The sequence below is a fragment of the Mytilus trossulus genome, chromosome 3 (genome assembly GCF_036588685.1).
Source record: "Mytilus trossulus isolate FHL-02 chromosome 3, PNRI_Mtr1.1.1.hap1, whole genome shotgun sequence".
Lineage (NCBI taxonomy): Eukaryota > Metazoa > Mollusca > Bivalvia > Mytilida > Mytilidae > Mytilus > Mytilus trossulus.
Window position 1 is genome coordinate 48575354 of NC_086375.1, and position 19696 is coordinate 48595049.

Consider the following 19696-nt stretch of genomic DNA (forward strand, 5'->3'; position numbering starts at 1 on the left):
AGGTTTTTGTGCTAGAAATGGGATAATGACAAAGTAAGAGATCTGAGGTCACTGTTCTGGAAGTATAATAGAAATGATGGGTTTTGTACAAAATAGTTTTATCTCTTGTGTGAAATGTCTAGTGTGAAATGAAGGTTGTCTATGTGTGTTTTTGTCTGTGTGTGTGGAATCAAATTTTCAAAACCTCTCAGTCTGCTAGTAAGTAAAATTCAACAAAATCAAAAACACACATCTGATGACAATTTTTACATTCAAATTATTCCTGCTCAAAAACTTTTATCTAGAAAACACCACTATGGCCTTGTTTAGAAGAAGAAATCTATGATATTATTGAAGTTAGAGAAGATGTCAAACAGTTTCTCTGTAAAAAGACTTAGCACTTCTGTTTTTTTTGTTAAAGCTGCTCCTTTTAATCAATTAAAATTGCCAAAAAGTTAATTTTAGTTACACTGGAGATGTTTAAAACCCCTATCACTCTCAGAACACTCAATATTAACCCTTTAATAGAAATCCTAAAGAGTATGTTTTTATAGAAAGCCACATACCCAGTTTGATAGACAGACAATTAACATATTGAACTTCAATGTTTCTAAGTTACCTCTATAAAATAGAAAATTATCTAGAGTAAACACATGTTGTGTGAACCTATTGATTTGTAAAGTACCCTGCCGGGACATGCCACAGAATATTTTTTGAAAAAATACAGAATTCAGTGATGCTATCTGGCATTTAACTTGTCTTGTGATTGTAAAGAGATTGTAAATGAACTTTTCATATATCTACATTGTCAGGTTACATGCTTAAATAACATTACTAACCTTAAAATACGAAAAACAAGTCCAACAATACAAGAATCCATTTTATCCACGCTATACTATATTGATGTGGTAACACAACCTTTGTGCCAGCTTCCACTTTTAATTATAACACCTGACTGAAATGTTTTCCCAGGTACGATAATCAATTAAAGGTAGAAAATTCAATAATGTTTATCATAATCAAATGAGTACATTACAACTTATTTACTGTCCCAAGTGTCCAGTAAAACATATATTTCGATCAAGACCGTTTCATAATGTGTAAATACATAACTTAAAACTATCCATACGACTTGATATGAAAAAGCAGTGGAGCCAGGTTTTGTAGCCATATTGATTTTTTAAACAACAGACTGCACAATCTTTTGTTGTTGTTGTGAAATGAAGTTGATATTTTTTATAAGAAGTATTTTTCAATGGGATAAGAATTTTTACATTTGTTCAGGAAGACAGGATACATGAGGTTATTATCCTTAACATTTTTTTATTGTTACCTGATGTTGCATAATTACTTCTCCTTATGGATTTTTCTTGCTATTTCTACCTTGTGTTACACATTGTTGATATTACCTTAATTAGTTTCCTATAATTCCATGGGAACCAAATTTCATCATTTTTGTTAAAAATTTAGTTCCAAAATTGAGACAATAACTAGGGGTTTTATTTTTTGATTATTTTTGAAGGAATCCATAAATTTTGGTCAAGTTTTCGACTAGCTCTTAGACACACAAATGTAAAGCATATATGCAAGTCTATATGCCAGAATGTTTATCTGTATGAATTACACCTATTCTCTGATATGTACTTGGTGCTTGCATATGCTCAATATTTCACACTTTTTTTATTCAAGAAATAAATTTTAATTTTATTCTATCATTTGATAGCAAAAACCTTGTTGAATTTTACCAATATTTGAAATTCCTTACTTATCAATTACATTTATGTAGAGTCAAGTTAATTTCATTTTTTTTTCATTTTTTCTGCCTTATATGGACTTAAGCATATACTTTAAACATCTTTTACCTTTATCTTTTCCATTATAATTTAAAATAAAAGGGGGAAAGCCATAATAAGGTAATTTTTTCCCCATAGCAATTTTAGCTTTTATATACACGTAAATCTTTTTGAATTAAACAAACCATAGTTATCAGAACCAGAAAGTTAATTATTGTATGATGTCTTCTTTACAATAGCTGAGTTTTTGAGTTTATAACTTATAAAAGTATTCCATACTACAATAGGCATTGTATGATGACATCCCTCTTGTTGAAAAGTTTGTTTGGTTATCATCTTCAATAAAATCCATTAAAGTTAATTGTGGACTAATGTATTGCCATTATGACCATCAATGTGGTCAATTTTTTGCTAATTACTGGTCCAGGATGTTATAACAATCTGTTGTAGAAAATTGAATGATTTTATTGATAGTTTACATTGTAATATAAAGTGAGGGATTGTACTGGTTCACTCTAGTACTTTGTCTTGTTATAACAACCCACATCATAGAATCAAATAATAATGGCAAAAATAGCAACATGGAAAGCATCAACAGCAACCATGCTGATTTGAATAACAGCAACTGCATAAAAATATGTATAAATATTGATCAAATTTCTGAGCTTGTACTTAAAAGACTTATAGAGTTTCAAATACAATTTCATCAGCAGAATATGCAAGAAGCAAAGAACTAAAGCTGCAGAAAGTATTAGAAAGCCATTGATTGGAAGGTAATGTTGTATAGATTATGGTTAGACACCAAGGACCTTTTCTAATATTACAATACAAAATGTACTGGATAAACCCAGACAAACAACCACACAATGCCACCATTGCCACCTGTATAGAAATTAAACCTATTTTTAAACATTTTGCTAGTTTGAAGTACATTTCTGGTCCCGAAATGATTTATTTTTTGAATTTTTATTTACAGATGAGGTGTTTTTCAAAATACATAACTTATTTTTAAACAAAGAAGGACAGATTTTTCATTCTATTTAGACTGGAGGAAGTTTTTATTTATCCATTTTGATGGAAGTTGAGAAATGATTGCTACCATATTTTGATGATTAGACGCTAAGTAGCCTATATCCGTGTATGTTGTTTGTTTTAATACATAGAAAGTAATGAGGCATCATGCTTTCTTTCTCTTAAGTAAACCATTTGCACAGGGATTTAAGACTTCTTGACAGAGTTTGAAGTATCCTTGAAAACTAAATCAGGGTTTTAAAATCTGTTGATATAAGTTGAGGAAGGATTTAGGGAATCTAACGGTTAATAATCCCAGAAGTGTTCTATCCCTGATCCATGCACTGTGTGAGATCGGTATAAAAAGAAAGATAAAACTTACTTTTTTATGTGATTCAACATGTTCTTCATCTGCAAAAGAAAAAGATAAATGTAAATAAATTAATGTAATTTTAGAATATAAATAATCAGCAAGTCACTAATGAAGTCAAAGAAGTCATTTGCCTCAGAAGACATTGAGAATAGATAAAACATGTTCTTATCCCTGTCATGCAGACATGTCATTTGTCTTTTAAAGAAATAATCATGAAGCAATTGCTGTAGAATCAAATTGCCAAAGTTCAGAGAGTGATTAACTTATGACCAATTTATTCTGTCCCTGCATGGCAATCATAAAGCTAATTAACCCTCACTGGTGTTTAATCATTAGGTAATTTGAAGAAAAATGGATTGGTCTTTTCATTTAGACAAAGTATTCGTATAATCTTGATAGAAAGCCAAATAAAAAGAATACTTTGGAGTTAGAATTTAAGAAAACAGAAATTTCTGGAAAATGTAGTATGTATTTATTGGACCCAAATATGATGTTTTAGATTGTCTGATTTTCCTGCATATGTGCTTATCAAACTTTAAGATCTCTTGTCAGTCTGTCTTTGTTAAACTTTTCACATAATTTGAAACCATCGGGTGAATTTAACCAAGGGTTCAATTATTATTTAGGATGTTAAGCAACCAACAATCAATCAATCAATCGATTATCAACCGAAAGGTGCAAGTGAAATAAAAAACAATCTTTTAACTTTTTTCATATGTTAAAATTATGCTGGACTTTAAAAGGGAAGTATTTCATTTTGACTTTTTTTCATTTTCAACATTTATAATACATTTCTAACTTGGCTGCTAAGAACATTTTGGTCCCTTTCGATATCGTGGGATAGATAGAGAATGACTATTAGTATATTATGACCTAATGTGTTCAAGGTTATAAAATTGTATAGAAAGTAGAGAAAAAGTGATGTATTAGCTGTTTTATTTGATAAAAGTTACTTTGCTGTCAATCCTTATGTTTAATTTAGCTTTCGTATTAAGATTCTATCTATTGAAACAGGTAACTTCTTGAATAACATTATAAAATTTATGTTCGCAATTATTTTTACTGGATAGAATTCCCAGGGTATATTTTTATATGAACAAAGATGCACAAATTGAAATTTAAATGTCTATAAATTTTGAGAGGTGTCCTGTTTAGTTCAGTTTCCCACCCATTACTTTGTATAATATGAGATAAAATAAATCACCATTAAATGGAATTAAAAGTTAAACTTCCCTCTTCACAAGATATGTGCGAGACCAAATACGTAAATGGCATTGTTTGTCCAAAGTCTGTTGATCAGAGCCTTTGTTTATAAATTGAGTGACCTGATATTTTAGGAATTTTATTCACAGCATGTTCAATCAGTGTTGGTAAAATAAATGGTCAATAGTTTAGTTTTCTAGACCTGAAATTTGTTTGTTTAAGATTTTGAGTCGACTAGATTGTCACCCACTTACAGGGTAAAGATTTTAAAGGAAGGATATATTTTATTTAATCTTTGTTGAGATTTCAGGAAATTGTATAGGACAGGTATATCCTAAGTTCCTTTCAACTAATAGAGTTACAAAAACCTCCTAAAAAGTTCAAATTTGCATCTCATTATCGCCATTTTAATTCACACAAAGTGTAAATAAATGTCCTATTTAAATGATTAATCTTGTTTTCAACGCATTTGCAATTTTTTTGTAATAGCATTAATCGTAGGTGGACGTTTAAAGGGTCTTCCTCTCTTAAAGGTTTAAATAATGAGGTTCTTCATTCAGGAGATAACAAAAAGTTTCTGAAAAGAAAAATGTGTTAATGATAATTTATGTTTGCCAGTTCAATGACAGGTTGAAAGTAGATGGTTAAACTTGTGTGTCTCAATACTCTCTCATTGTGTTTTCTGTATGAATATCAGAATTTATAGCAGATTATCTGATGAATCTTTAAAGGTTATCAGATTATATGCATATTGATATCTTAAAAATATCTACTGGTAGTTTCAAATTATAACCTCAACAAGCAGCTGATGATTTCACATAAGGAAAGCATTGATGGCGTCTGCTCTTGACTTCTGCTGTATAGAATTTGAAAAAATAATTATGTTTAAATACTGTAAATTCAGAAATTAATGCGAGGTTTTTATTATTGCGAAAATTGCGACAGAGTTTTTAACGCAATAATTTAAACTCGCATTATGAAATATTTTGTATGAATTAAACAGGATTTTTCTCAAAATCGTAAATAATAAAATCGCATTTAAGTCAAAAAAGACAAAATCGCAATAATAAATGCATGCAATAATTTCTGAATTTACAGTATTGCTGACTTTGATTTCTGCAGAGATTTTTGGTTTGAATTTGAAAAAAAAGTCCTGAATGGGTACTCTGGTATTGATTTCTGCAGAGATTTTTGGTTTGAATTAAATAAATATCCTCAATGGATACTCTGATATTGTAACAGGAATAATAACCATACTGTATACTTCTATGTTAATTTATTTTACAGAAAAGTCAGGACACATGTATTTACAAATATTAGATAGTAACTATGATGTTTAACTAACATGCAACAGAGCTATTGGACTGTCTGGACTATAAAGTCTAAATGTCAAATTGGATCACGTACGCTGTTATGTAATTTAATGAATTCTGCGTCTTTCTTTTCCCTTTCCAATAGTACTTAGTATAAATATTAATTCTTTTCTGATAAAGAACTTTCTTGCATGCAAAACAATAATAAACTGGTTAAGAAGATTGAAAACATTTTGTCTTGTGATTTCAGATTGACATGGAGTTATAGGAGTGATGTATTGACTTTGTCATGAGAAAGGGAATTACAGAGTCTACAATCAATCCGTAGACTAATAACATCTGAAACAAAAGACTTCTGAAGACATGACGAGCCATTCATTACTATTGATGTAATGTTTTCAGGTATTGTAGATAGTCATCTTGTAAACACCCTGCATGCACCAAGTAAACCAGTAAATGCAGCATATAACATGGATGTACTGCACTCAAGTACCATAGTACATGTAGTTCAGTTATAATATGCTTAAGAACCATTCAAACGTTTGAGAGAGAGAACATGACAATGTAATGAAATCTTTTTGAAAACTTAATTTTCTTTTGTTTTGAATTTTTTCTGGAATTGGGTGTATTGGATTTTTTATTATGGAAGGGTTATTTAATGGCAAATTTGGGAGATACAAAGGGAAGGTCGGCTTAAAGGAATAGGTATTAGGCAAGAATAAGTTTTTATTATAAGAATAAATCTTACTTTTGTACAAAGCCTAAAAAACTCTCATATTGTTATACCTAGTACACATATATGATCACATATATGACTACTAAAAATTTCATTCAAAAAAAATAATCAAAATGTCTTAGCGAGAAGTTTTTTAATTAAATATTTCAATTACTGCACCAGGTATACTTTGAAAGTGACAAACAGTTACATAAGAGGCTGTCATAATTCAGGTCAATAACATTATTACAGGTGAACATACAAGTCGAGGGAAACATCAATATTTACAGTTAAATGCATCTGCAATATACTCAGCCATGCTGATGCTGCACACAATATAAATCATTAATATTTTTTATCAAACATATTTCTATTTCCTGATTTTTATTGCTTGATCAATAATCTTGAATAATAATTGAGTTTTGTTTTGTTCAGAGTTGATACGCTGGCCCTATAATTATGTATTTTTTTTCACCTGGTTCCACCCAACCATGATCTACTTACCTGTCAGATGTTCACATGACATTTTCACTCAATTTCACTGCACAACCTTTATAATGTCTATAGATTTGTTCATAATTTTATGCATCATTTAAATGTTTATAAATTGATCTGATCTTACAGTGAACTTACTCTTGTTAAATTTCATTATTTATTCATGGCCAAATTGTATTATTTTTATGCTTTGATGTTTATTGTTTATCGATATTCATTTTGATGTGTTTATTTTGGAACTAAATAGTAAATATTTCAACAGAAGGGTATTTGGCCATTATCTGTTTGCATTAAACCATTTGTCCATTCTTATCAATTGATTTTAGAAGCAAGTTATGTTCAATTGCTGTAAGCCATTTAGACCACAAGAGAGAAAAAAATAGCTCTGTAGAAATCAATTTTTGGGGAATAACTTTTTTCTAATGTGTAACCAGGTAGAAAGAGTTTACCTGGAGATAGGAATATCATATGACAGCTCTGATCTTCTCAAACAAGTGAACATTTAGATGGCTCATTGAATGTCAAGTGTATTAATGTCTCATGCCAATTGATTCCATTGTATTTATAGTTTTTGGAGAAACCCATTTATATTGCTTAATCAGAAGTCTGAAATATTGTGTGTAAATCTCTGTGGTATTTTGATTATTTGCATTTCTAGGAATTTGCTGATTTCAGATAGTGAATCCAGATCAGTGTAGTCATAGAACAAACACTGAAAAAAAAGGTTAAGTCTAAACGCCACTCCAAGATGAAGAAATTGTGATTTTATATTTGAGTAGGTTTCATAAAAATTGCTAGTTTTCACATTATTCAGGATGCTTATATCTACTTTGGTATTATTCTGAAAATATAGCAGGTTTTCATGACAATCAGTGGTTTACATTCTGACAGTTTCATCCTCATGTAGGACTTGTACTTAAACAAGTCCATTATAGTCCTACAGTGAATTTTTCTCAATAAAAATTCATAGATAAAAGATTGCTTCATCATTAAAAGTTGGTTAACATTTGAAAAAATCCATGTACTTAGTACTAATTGATGCAAGCATGGAAAAAATCAATCAATCAGATACAAGTTCCATGATGTGTTTTAAGGAGTTATTTCTCTTTTCTTTTTCTGAAAAGCTCTAATGTGACAAGTTTTTAATTCTAAAAAAGTCAAGCCTCTTAGATATTATGTAGAATTTGATAATCTATTCAACTTTTGCAATTGTATGAGCTTTAATACTCTATGTTTAAATAATTTGTTAATTTTGTTTTGTCACATTTCTGTATTTGTTATTCATTTTACCTAACAATTTATAGGAGTAAAGTAGCAATTTAAGTTGAGACTTCTGAGCCTCAGGGTTGAGACTTGAATAATAATTGTGTTTGAGTTCACTCAATTTCTTTTTTGGAAATTTTTATGTAGAAAATTGTTATTTGAGATAGAAAATTATACAGTCACTCCCAAAAATTAATAAATGTTTAAAATATTTGCTAGTTAGTAACTAAAGTGCTTTAAATTGTTTGTTTTTAAAAGATAAAGCATTATTAATTGTTTAGACATAATGGATCTTTAACAGATAGAATGCTATTTACTTTATTATTTAAATTATGAAGTAATAATTTTTATGAATAAAACACCCAGACATATTTATTTCACGATGTAGGTACATTTTCTTTTGTGGTCTTTAAGAGGATACAAAAATATTGAAAGATGATTTCATAGTTAATGAAAATATTAATACATTATAGACCTTTGAATGCTAAAATATTTTACATGAATAATTCAAAGATTATTAAAAAATTCTTACCATATAGTCTTATATGTATCCAGTAAATTCCAATTAGATACTCGATATAAATAGCCCACAGTAGTTTCAAATTAGTCCATGGGAAAAAATATTGTGTCATAAAATATATTTCCTCATTTGTTTTAAAGGTAAATGAAATATAATTAATTTACCTGGTAAAAACATCCATTATTACATGTATTACGGTCTTATGAATTGTCAACTTTGACCTTGCATTTAGCTCATCAAGTGTCTCAGGACCGTGGGAAAACTTTCAAGCTTAAATATTGATATAAAAATTAAGTGACATCACTTTATTGTTGATAAACTTTTACCTGTAAAATATACCTGTCGTTCCTTTAAGGTAATACTACTATCAGTATAAAATATCTTATAATGAGTTTTCATGGTTTATTATCACTTTCATTCTAAGATCTGTAACAATCGTCACTCGAGGGGTCAGAGTAACCGAATCGGTGAGAACGGAAAAGATGGTTGGACAGTTACCTTTTATGGTAATCTACCCACCGATCATTATCTACTTGAATTTGCATTTTGTTTTCAATAAAACAGTATATTTATAGAGGTATTCTGAAGTTTAGAACCTATCATCTTTAAATCAGTTAATTTAAGGTCTGTTCAACGAAGGGATGATGGATTTACCTGACTTCTGCTGTATTCAAATTAAACATCCATCAATTGTTGTGGGTCCTCTTTTCTTTATAGTTAAATAGCATCATAATCGGTAGGGGTTAATATGTATTTCTTATCATGTCTAATATCAAAGAATTCATATGAAAAGGTGTTGACATCGCTATATTTCAGATGAGTGAAGAAATCCATGATGGAAATAGCTTAGTCATATTTTGATCTTGTGTTTTCACATAAAACCTCTAAGTGGAGGTAGATGCATGAAACAGAACAACAGTCATGGTATCATCAAAAATTACCCATATTTGTTTGAGGTGGTAGCTTAAGATCTGATATGGTTAAATGCATGAAACAGAACACTAGTCATGGTAGTTTAAGTAGTAAAAAGTAAAATCACAAAAATACTGAACTCAGAGGAAAAAAAATGGTTTGCCAAAGTCCCAAACTGTCTTACAGTGATGTTGGATGGATGGGTGGGCAGGTGAAGAAATCGGATTTGTGTAATCAACTCTTCTTTTAGTTTTCATCCAGATTGCACACAAGTTGTACACCTGATATGATTATTAAAATTGTTTCAGGAATTTTAAAGCTTAGTCATTTTCAGCAAAATTAAAAAAATGTTGTCTAAGTTTTTACATTTTTCAGCCCAGATTCCTGAAAAGTGATTTTTCTTTACTTTAAATGATGGCCATTTAGAATGACTGAAGAGATTAAAATTTTTACTTTTACACAGAATTTAATTATTCTGACCAATCTGTTACCATGTCCTGTACATTTGTGTGCCCATCATTGAATGAAGCAAGCAACATACTGTGTGGACATTTTTTTTGTTCATAAACTCTTATACCAGGAATTTGATGTTCTTTTAGTTAACTGTTTCCAACTTAACTTGCTGCATTAGTAAATAAAGGTCCATTTTTCTATTGAGATATTTTCCCTGTCTGTATCTGACTTGTACGAAATGTAATTCTTCATTATAATATAGTGTAGTAAAAATTGAACCTCTGAACCAAAACAGTATTGTCATTTTTATCTAGATACATTATTTGATCTTTTCTTTTGAAGATTTTATGGGAGCTACTATTTTCTACTGAAGTTGTTTTTATAGTAAAAGTACAGTACAACACATAATCATAGCATTATCATTTAAGAATGTTTTGTTTTTATCATTGCTTAGGGGATCATTTTAATAAGACCAAGTTACCGACATAAATCACGATTCAGTCACAGTTTGAAAAAGTTGTATAAAGGATAAAAAAAGACGTGGTTTATATCCTTATTGTGAAGAATTTTCCCATACCTTGTGATTGTATGATAAATATTACGGGTTAACTCCTGTACAATCACAAAGCAAGAAACGTTGAATGAGAAGCCGACAAGTATTTTAAATGATCAAACTATGGAAGACCATAGTTTTTACATTCAGACCTGTTGATATGGGGGTATTGTTTAATTGAGTTGTTCTTGACAGATAAAATATAAAAATATCATTTAATTTTAATACAACTGGTTCATTTGTTAATCAAGACTAGGAAAGGGTCAAGTAAGCTTCATTGTTCCGTATTTTAGGATGAATTTCTCACTAAAACATGTAAATCCTGTTTGACTTTGATATCTGGCACCAGTATAAACCAGGTGTTGGCATATCTTTGGAAGTATCCATGAACCTTATCTATATATAATACTACAATAAATAGGACTTATATTTTGGGCTTTAAGTGGAAATGCGTGTGGCTCTACTGTTCACATGGATATTTCCATGTAGAATATATTTTCATATCTAGCTACTCACATTCATTCACTACAGAAGGCAAAATGAACTGGTCAATTTTCAATTGCATTTAACAAAAAGTATTCTTGAAATATATTTTTTTTAAATACTAATAATTGCCCATCTGGACTTCCATCTCTTATATCTGAAAAAATCTTTCATTAACATTTTATTTACTGGGATATATCATAGAAGGTAAAACAATGCTTAAAATGAGCAGTGCTCTATATTCAGATGACCCAAATTTGAACAATGAAAACAACAAACCAGCCAAGTACATCATAAAAAAAGAAAATCCATATTGTACCTAGCTTACTGTAATGTTACAAGATAATTTATTTACTTAAATTTTTTATTGAGCATTAAGTAAATATTTATTCTTTTCTAAAGAAAAAGAGTGCAGTTTTGTTACATCATACTTGATTTTTATCATTTCATAAAACAGTCACAGATGCATGTGATTATAAAATTTTAATGAAATAAGATAAAATTGATGTAGAAGACTTATCAAATATTTTTATCATATGATGACAGACATGCCTTGTATCTTCTAAGGGGAGATGAGATATGATTGAGGAGAACTAGGAGGAATCTTGGGATAAAATTAGCCAGTTTAAGGAAAACTTTTAGGACAGTTGATAAGACTTTCATATGAAGTAAGATTCATGTTTCACCATGGGTAGTGCCAGAAGCTACCAATTTTGACCCATACAAAACATGTAGAGTAGGAATCCACTTTTTTTTCAACAATCAATGCATTAATTGAATGGAGAAATATGGTTGGAACCCCCCACCCCAACCCCCTGTATCCTTGGTTAAGAACCCCCTTACCCCTTTTTAAAATGGCTGGATCCGCCCCTGCAATGTTAACTAACATTAACCACAGCTTAGTATTGGACCAATAGAAAATGTCCATTTTCTTCACCTGCTGCTTTGCCTTATTTGTCAAAAAGTTCCATTTTCAAAACTAGGTATAAATCAAATAATGGAAAGATTATTCATAATGCAAATTTTTCGAGAAAATAGTGAAGGGAAATATAAATTAGTCAGATAATTACATTAAGAAAACCAATTTAATAATTATTTTAAATGAAATGATACAGATTTAAGCCCAAACTTATACAGGTGTTATCTAATTTGTCTGAATAAAGTGCAGGTGAATTTAAGGTAAAGGAACCTAAAGCAGACTGTTTCACCTCAGCCATTTTGAAAATCTTCACCTTACAAATGTTTGAATGTCTCTAGGTATAATTCATATTTAACTGACCAGTTGTGGGATAATTAGTTAACACTTCTATAAATTTAAGTATAATGTTCAGTATTGGTTGGGAAAAACATTACAATTATCAATTATTTATAGTGGCAGGCAAATTTTTATTTTTCTAAAGTGGTCTTTTTTATCACATCAATGACTTGCAAATTACACAGATGCCAATTATGAAAATAATACTACTTGAATGATTCTTTGTGACCCTGTCCTTATTTTAAGGTCATATCATACTTAGTTCATCAAACATTTATAACATTGATTGTTTGAAAAGTGAAGGATTTCTAATATAATTTTATGTTATATTACATAGGTACGTAATAAGTATAAAGATATGTTCTTTCCTACCTTGTTTTTAACAATACATTCTCCAGAGAATTCCACATAATAAAAGTAAATAAGGCTAATAGCTTAAACTGATCAATTTTTTGGTCTTTCAATTTAAAAACCCAAACAAATACAATATTGAGAATAATTGATGAATGGATGTTTGTTTATGGAGTATGGCTCATTGTATTGTGGAATGTAGCGTTAAAAACTGATTCAGGTCTAGAATGGTCGGGAGTTAAGAGAAAGAAAATCACTTTGCATAATGATTAATGATAGACTAAAGGTACGTTTGGTATAAAACAAATGTGCGTTTGATTATTGATCAAGGTAGTACAGGTGCTTCATGACAAAGTTTTTTGTTAACAGATATCAGATCTAATATAAACACAGAAAGGTGAAAAAATATTTAAGGAAACATGTGACCACCTGTGAAGTTATGGGCCTTATTTATAATTAGATACCATGGGGGTCAAAGTCAAGTTTATATATTTATTCATAATGGTATTATAGTTTCATTTGATGCCAAATTGATGTTTCATCCTTGTGGAACTTGCATTGATTGCCAGAGTATTTTATATACAGAAAAGCTAATAACAGATATATAAAGTTGGTCGTGTCGTGTTGTGTAACATCTGAAATGAGCATGATATACCTGTAAACCCCCTAAAGTGAAAAATTAAGTCAATGCCCTCCTATTACACAACAAAATTAGGCCATATGAAGTACTTTCTTATTTCACTAATGATAGAGACAGTTTTTGAACACTTAACAGCACATTATCTTAGAAGTATGTAATATGCAAACACGATAGTATCTTTACTTTGAGGCAGTAGGAAAAAAAGCAATGGATGCTCACTAAAATGAATTTTTCAGCATGCAATTTGACCCATTTTTTTCAGCTGAAGATGGTGACATTTATCACATATGTCATATTAAGATTCCCAGAATGAAAGCCATTATTTAAAATATTGTTAAGTAGTGTGTTTTTATTTCAAGATTTCTAAGGGCAAACCTGTTTGCATGGTTGAATTTTTATGCTTTTTTTTACCCATTTTTTCATGATTCTTAATTTTGAACCTAGTGAAATTTAACTCCTCACTGAAATAATCAAGATTACTATAAAGATTGAGTTATGAAATAGCATCAACTAATAATATGACCTTTGTGTGTTGGAATAATATCTATAATACTAAAATTACAAGGTCCAATTTGTCAGCCGTCATCGGGTAAAAACGACAAATCAAAGAATTCAACTTTATATATAACTAATATAGGGCTATGGTGTAGATTAAAAATTACACCACTCCAGACCCTTTTGTTTTCCACATAATTAATATTGCCAATAATTAACAGGTTCCGGGTCGAGTCCGATACCGATACCAATAGTATATTCACCTGGCTGTTACCTATTACCTTATCTGTACGTTCCGCATTTGACAGGCGCACCACCAAAAGATGTATTAGGCAAACGGGTCATAATCACAGGGTTGACACTCCTGAATTCAATCATTGTCAAATTGTTCCCTATTGTAGTATTTTAATCAGTAAGACTTTCTAAGATAACAATATGAATACTAAAAATCTGGACTTAAAATAAAGCGTATAGGTACAGTTTTCAATTTGTTAGCGGGCATGACGTAAACAGCGAATACAAGAATTCAACTTTATTTATAATGCTGTTGATTTAAAAATACTCCATTCCAGGACCTTTTGTTTTCCAAAATAATTAATAAATACCAATAATTCACAAGTACCAGGTCGACGGGTTCAAACAGAAATATCTTGAAAGCAGAGAAAACTGTGTATCTTATAATCGGTATGACTTTATCAGATGATAATACCAGTACTAAAATAAGGCTTACGCATTGTTATTTACTTTAATTCAGTCACGGACCCGCGATATCACGGGTGTGTTCTAGTATATCATAAAGAAGTTGAAATAGAAAAAAACATTTGATTTCATTATCCACAAAAGAGAAATATAGTTTTGTTTCTTTAAAATAGAAAAAAATCTGCTACAGTTTCTGAATCTTTTCAAAACATTGGTGGTATAGAATTTTTGTTTATCTTCTAACCATAAAAATAAAAGCTTTTACTTGTCGTTCAGTATGTAACAGATAAAAGTTTTTTCGGATTTGAATTATTTAAGATAGTAATTTAGGTCCGAGAACACAATTAATTCGTAGTGCATTTCTTTTAGAACATAAATGAAAATAAAAAAAATCCCACCTGCGCTTTCTCAAAGAAACTTTTACGTGGTGTTGTACTACTTTTGGGACAAATTATATCAAATTTATAGAAAACTTCATCGCCTCTAACTCAAAATATGGACAATTTTATGTTTAGGGCGTCTTGAAATCTTTTGACAGCTTCCAAAGTGCTCATTTTCAACCTTTTTCAGCTGGACCAAATCACTACTTTCCTTTAAAATTCTGGACCCAAATTTTTTTACAGTGTAATTTCATCCCCCTACTTGCCATTTGAGGCATTGAACATGGAGAAATAAATTTGGAAGGGGTATAAAAATTAATGGCAAGTAACCCACTGTCAACACTAGGGACTATATTTGTGAACAACGAAAATCAAGGGACGACAATGGTGGTCTCGGACCTAATAGGGTAGAAAGAGTTGACAAATCTTAAAACAACTTGGTATGAACAAAGCTTAATGTATTATTACACTGCTTACAAAGTTTCATGACAATAGGATGTATATTATAAACATTAAGTTAAGTTCTATACTCATCTTTGCGTGTAAAATTTTGACGTTAAAATTGAAAAATTTCAACTATCAACATTTGGGGCTTTAAAAATTAAAATATTGCAAAAAAATACTTTTTAAATGCCTTAATATATAACTTATCATGTACTAAAAGCAATAGAGTACTCGTTTGATTTATCAGACTTGGCATAATTATTCAAAAGTCAAATTTATATGAGCCTGCGCCTAAAAATTTAGGTTTTTCAATGAAGGGGGCCTTACATGAAGATGTAATATTTTCCAGCAATTTTAAATTTGTGAAGCTTTTTGGTTATAAATAATCCTTACATATGTGTTTAAAGTACTTTAAATGGAAAGAAAAGTTACAAATAACATATCATATTAGTTTAAAAGGGTCTTAGGCCAAGTAAGACTGGAAAAAATTTAGGGTCAATTTAGGCCGTGCCACATATTTACATTAAAAAATGCATATTGAGGCTATAAGAAATAAAAATTTGTGTCTTTTTTTATCATTTCTATACTCATGTGACATGATACAACAAATCTGAGCACAAAAAGACTCTTGCAATTAACTTTTCTTACAAGCAGTATGGACTGAAACAAAGATTTTTGCCTTTTTAGGGAAAAACTTGCATGCAATTTATTCTCAACAGGCTTATATTTAAACCACTTGCTCTCCTACAGAAGAAAAGAAATATATTATGTGAAATGGAACAGGTACAATATACATTGTAAAGTGCATTTGATACAAATTTAGTGAGGTCTCTAATATGGACATCAAATTTTATATACCAAGCTCTCCACTATTGACTTCATCCAAACAAGACGTTAGACAAGGGTCATTTATACAACACATTTTGCACATTTTACCTGAGATAAACTTCTTTTCTGTAGATTCAGAGTTCATAAATAAGTAAAAGAAGCAGATAAAGGCATAGAAACACAAATATTGACACATAAAAACCTGTCAGATAGAAAGTCAGGAAGCCATTTATGCATCAATATTGAAAAAGTTATAAAATGCCTATTTTGACCATAAAATTCCAAAATTGGTCGTTTTTGCACAAATTCTATAAAATAAAAGTTTAAATCCTTTAGTTTCATGCTATTTGACAAGTTGACACCATCAAATCATTTAGGGAAGTTGCCAGAGTACAAATTCTATATTTACAGATTTCACCTCTTAGGTCCGAGAACACAATTAATTCGTAGTGCATTTCTTTTAGAACATAAATGAAAATAAAAAAAATCCCACCTGCGCTTTCTCAAAGAAACTTTTACAGTGTGTTGTACTACTTTTGGGACAAATTATATCAAATTTATAGAAAACTTCATCGCCTCTAACTCAAAATATGGACAATTTTATGTTTAGGGCGTCTTGAAATCTTTTGACAGCTTCCAAAGTGCTCATTTTCAACCTTTTTCAGCTGGACCAAATCACTACTTTCCTTTAAAATTCTGGACCCAAATTTTTTTACAGTGTAATTTCATCCCCCTACTTGCCATTTGAGGCATTGAACATGGAGAAATAAATTTGGAAGGGGTATAAAAATTAATGGCAAGTAACCCACTGTCAACACTAGGGACTATATTTGTGAACAACGAAAATCAAGGGACGACAATGGTGGTCTCGGACCTAATATACAGCGTATGCATTTGATTAGAATCTTAAAAACTATAGTTAAGATCTGCATGTCAGTCAGTTATTTATTTATTGCTTGATAAAAATTCTTATTTGCATCGTTTGTAGAAAATTGACATATCTTAAAAGATAAAACTAAAAAAGAAAGCAATCATGCAGTTGTCCTCTAATCAAATACAGAAAGCATCCATAATTCTATTGCAGCTCACAGTGATAGTCACATCATAGATGTAATGCTCATAAGATGTAATACCCATAGATCTATGGTCTCATATAATAAATACTCCCTTTTGTCTATTAAGCAATAAACAGTACACTGTGGTGTACAAATAATGAAACCATCCATTTTGAAGCAGCTTACAGTACACTACAATATATATAGTCCTATTACCAACACTTCAGCTAGTTTAAGCAAACATTTGTCCCCTTATAATAATACTTATAATTCAACATCTGATAGTACAGTAGTCACATTATATCAACACCAATCGTTTTACAGTAGCTTATAATGTGGTTGACCCCTTGTTTTAACAGTAACTATATCTCATTATCACCAACCATATGAATGCAGTTTGGTGATCTTATGGTGATCATCAGTAAAATAATGGCCCAAACCATTCTTCATCAATATACAGTTCAATGGTCCATTTATAATAACATTGACCTTTCTACATGGACAAACAATACATAAGTCCTCTAATATATAATTGTTAAATCAACAATTCTACATTAGTATGGATAAGTTTGAATAAAAGGAGATGTGAATGTAATATCTTCGATTATTCCAGCATTGTACCACATGACCTTGGGGACATTCAATTATTACATAACATTTCTACGCAATACAAAAAGATTTTTTATGATTTTTATTTGAATACTATCTGAATAATCAAGTCTTGCTCTGATCGTTAAAGGGGGATACTTCAAGGAGACCAAAAAACCAACAGTAAAAATACTTAAGGATACTAGAGGGCAACATACAGCAATGATAAAGATTGGTGAATTCATTACAAAAAGAGGCAAAAAAGAAAACAACAATGAATTTTTAAGAATATTAAGATAGGACATTTTTACTATTATATATTTTCTCACGATTGGGTAATAGAAAATCCTATCAGTATATTTGTTGGGGGAACTGTCAATTGATTCTTCACAAATATTTATGATCATCATTAAAAAGTGATAAATTTCAGACTGAGAACTTTACTGCAGAAAAAAATGAAGTTAAATCTGTTCAAACAAAAGATAGGATGCTAGCTATCAGTTGTTGACAGTATATTGCTTCACTGACAGAGGGGTCTGGCAGAATACTTTAGATAATGTCAAACTTTGCCAATTTGGGTACACTGACACAGTAAATAGACTCTATCAATTTCATAATATAACTATGGCAGTTTTTTGTATTGATTGATTGCTTTACCCTCAAACAGCCTTATCATCCTTCTTTAGGATGGTTTGGTTACTTCAGAATTTCTTCAAAAAGGAATGATGGTTATCTTTATTACATCTAAATGATCTTTTCTTTGTTATCTATTTCCCCCTAACCCCACATCTTTGTTGTACTAATGTACTACAGTGAAATTTGTATTTTATTTTGTAAATGTTGCCAAGTTTCAACTTATCACAAAAGTTAGATTCCCTTTCTCTCATTATTTTTTAAGATATTGCTATGAGATATATCTTATCATTTCAAATTGATGCATTAGAGTTTTTATATTTCTGAAGTCTGTAAAATTAATAGTTACTATTAGAATTAGTGATAAGATGTGCAAAGGCATAAGTTAACTTCTTTTTTCAAGATTATATTGTGATTCTTTCAGAGAATTAACAACGTTAGGGAAATGATATAAAGTATTTTAACAATTGTGTATTTTGAAGTTGTTTTTTTTTCAATATGTATATAACAATAAAGGAAACATTCAAATTTTTTGATGAGCAAGAACAAAAAAAAAACCCAAAATTGCAGAGTTAATAAGTTGATTTCCTATGTAAATGATTGCCCCAGATGAGTTGACCATTACTGAGCCCCTCAAAGGAACTTGAAGCATAGGAACAACCCTTATCCAACCTCATTCTTTTGACAGTTTATTTATTACATATAATGATTTTTCTTTATCATTTAATCTCATTTCTTGTTTTTGTTCATTGCTTATGCATTGTTTCAGCAGCTAATAGGGAAGGTACATATAAGCTATGGTTACTCCAAGATTGTATGTGCAATGTATTTAAATATACATGTGCTTGTTGAATTAAGATAGTTGTAGGGGTTATTACATTTTATAATGCTTGTGAATTTGATTGGGAATTATACTTAAAACCTTAACAGATTTCAATAGTGCTTGAAAATCTGCACTGTTTAAGATTTTGCACTTTGAAAGAATAAGCAGTTGAGGAATTTTTAAGTAGTAATATTGCATAACTGATAATTTTGCAGTGGAGACATCATATTTCAGTTGGTAAATATCTTTTTAAGCATTAACCAGCAGTTGTTTTTAAACATCTGTTATTGAATATCATTGCACACCCTCCCAACTGTTAAGTCTGTTGTGTCAACTTTTTATTTATCAAATGTACATGTCATGTAAATTGTAGAAATAAAAACAAGTGTTGCTTATCCCAAACATCTCTAAAATAGCAAAAGAAGCCTTTAACAGGTTG

The 19696-nt window shown here is 30.1% G+C and overlaps 1 protein-coding gene and 1 long non-coding RNA gene across 11 annotated transcripts in view; one reads left to right on the forward strand and one right to left on the reverse strand.

The window, feature by feature from the left end:
- The window catches only part of LOC134711705 (delta-like protein D), a 105821-nt gene that overhangs the window by 44165 nt on the left and 41960 nt on the right, over positions 1–19696 (reverse strand). For 3 of the 6 annotated variants that reach the window (XM_063572495.1, XM_063572494.1, XM_063572492.1), the window contains exon 2: positions 3166–3194. The gene's annotated coding sequence lies outside the window, so the exon portion shown is untranslated. Of the gene's footprint in view, positions 1–818; positions 1063–3165; positions 3195–8677; positions 8751–8829; positions 8847–19696 lie in introns of those variants that run through there. The other 3 variants (XM_063572496.1, XM_063572493.1, XM_063572497.1) reach the window with 3 other exon arrangements.
- The window catches only part of LOC134711706 (uncharacterized), a 56627-nt gene that overhangs the window by 26074 nt on the left and 10857 nt on the right, over positions 1–19696 (forward strand). For 2 of the 5 annotated variants that reach the window (XR_010106214.1, XR_010106217.1), the window contains 2 exons: positions 2486–2545; positions 5923–6074. This is a non-coding gene — a long non-coding RNA (uncharacterized LOC134711706). Of the gene's footprint in view, positions 1–2482; positions 2546–5922; positions 6075–19696 lie in introns of all 5 variants that reach the window. The other 3 variants (XR_010106215.1, XR_010106218.1, XR_010106216.1) reach the window with 2 other exon arrangements.